The sequence below is a fragment of the Pteropus alecto genome, unplaced genomic scaffold, assembly GCF_000325575.1.
Source record: "Pteropus alecto unplaced genomic scaffold, ASM32557v1 scaffold5, whole genome shotgun sequence".
In the NCBI taxonomy this organism is placed as follows: Eukaryota; Metazoa; Chordata; class Mammalia; order Chiroptera; family Pteropodidae; genus Pteropus; species Pteropus alecto.
In genome coordinates, this window is record NW_006441953.1 from 28,004,917 (window position 1) to 28,006,984 (window position 2,068).

Sequence of the window (2,068 nt, forward strand, 5' to 3'; positions counted from 1 at the left end):
GTCCACGTGCCACACGATATTGTCATCTGACAGAGGACAAGAAAGCAAACCGTCATTCTCTCCAAATATGCATGTCTTAGCTTCTATGGAGTTGCTGCAGTTAAATAAACAGAGCTTCTGGAGAAGCTCCGAGTCACACATCTGGACTGGCTCCAAACAGTTTTCACAAAACGGACAGCAAACTCCCCTCAAACTTTCTTAATATTGGCAGTGACCCCCGGAGCCAAGCACGAAGCAAAATATTAACATTTTGTCTACGGCCATGCTACCTGGAACAAGCCCGATTCCATCTGATCTCGGAAGCTAAGGAGGGTCGGGCCTGGTTAGTACTTGGATGGGAGACCACGTAGGAAGACCAGGTGCTACAGGCGTAAAAAATAAAAAATAAGGGATTGTAAACTGACAAGGTCCTTGTAATCTGTGAGGTCAACCAAGGGTTGCCACACCTTCTGAAAAAAAATTAACATTTTACAAGCGAAGGGGTCCCACCATGTGAGCTTTGGGAACAAAGTGCCTCTATTTCTCCCAGAGTTTACCCCGATGGCAGAGCCTCTTGTACAGCTCATTACCAACGCTCTGATAGCTGCCCCCAGAGAATGCAACGACTTTTCTAAGATGCTCGAAAGATCAAAATAATAGAATCAAGTGACAACAAGCCCCGCAGTAATGAACCGGTCACGTGGAGAAGAGGTGTCTACCGTGGAGAGCTCTGTGTGAGTGTTGCCTTCTGCTGGAGGACTAGGGGGTGGGGATTGGGGTGGGATGGGACATAGCGTCTGAAACAGAAGAGGTGTTGGTGCAACGTATGCCAGGTCTCAAGAATGGCTACATCGCGCCAAAGGCTGGTGGCACAGGAAAACTCAGAGGTTTCCTCTTGAGGATATTGGCACAGTCACAGGGAGAGCCAAATCCCTCTAGGTCATAACGAATCTCCCCCCAGGGGAAACTTACAAAGAAAAATCCTTGGTAACTTCCGAGATCCCTGACCCCCTTGGAAAAGTAGAGATGGAGGACTAGAATGGGCACCTGTTAGCAATACAACATTCCAGGTATTTTTTGAGTGCCTAATATATGCCTGTTGGTTTACGGACATTATCTCTAGTCTTCCTCTGGAACCATGCACCTCAAATACTATCGTCTCCCTTTTACAGGCTGGGAGACTGAGGCATCACAAGGTAAATCATCTCGTTAGGGTCATGTCATGTTAAGGAACTACATGCTCCATGTGAGATTGAGAATCAGATCTGCCAAGCTCTAAAGCTTGGGCTTTTTCCAATATTGCATGTTGTGGTTGAAAGATTTTACTAATTACTACAATCTTTTTATGGTTTAGGAATTTGGATTTCCTAGGAGATGGATTTTAAGGCAATTCCCAAGGTTGGACATGCATACAAATCACCTGGAGATCCTGAGATCTTGTTAAGCACACACTCTGATTCAGCAAGTCTGGGGTGGGACCTGGGATTCTGCATTTTCAGCCAGTGCCCTGATGACACAGATGCTGCTGATCAGAGGACAGAGCTAAGAGCAGTGGCTTTTAGAGCATGTGACCTAAAAGAGTAAAGCCTTGAGCCGTTTTAGACGTGGTATCTGTGAATATCTCCATAAAACTGCTTTCACTAGGTGGAGGTTCTTTTCAGGATTAGTGTTTTTTGGGTCATCATTAAGGATAGAACCTAAATGTATTTCACACCAGGCATATTTAATTTCCCTTTATTCATCCCATCAACAGAGATTCATTGACTAGCTACAAAAATAGTCATAGCCAACATTTGTCAGGTGCTTTACAGCTTAAAAAAATACCTTTACATGTGTGATCATATTCAATTCTCACCAAGAGTAAAGAGAAGAGAGGAGGCACCGTTACTGTTATAATTTTAAGGTGATAATATTAAGGTTCAGAAAGATGAGGTGACATATAGCTGACCTGTGTCACAGATTGTGTCAGAATACTCGGTTTTCCTGAATCCCAATATCAAACTAAATCATAATTTGTAAGACATCGATGACACATATATTCATTTGCTAGGGCCGAGTCATAAAGTGCCACTCACCGAAGGGCTTAAAC

At 44.0% G+C, this 2,068-nt stretch overlaps 1 pseudogene; it reads left to right on the forward strand.

Moving 5' to 3' along the window:
* Positions 1-252: 252 nt before the first annotated feature.
* LOC112485624 lies at positions 253-371 on the forward strand (annotated as a pseudogene).
* Positions 372-2,068: the final 1,697 nt, after the last annotated feature.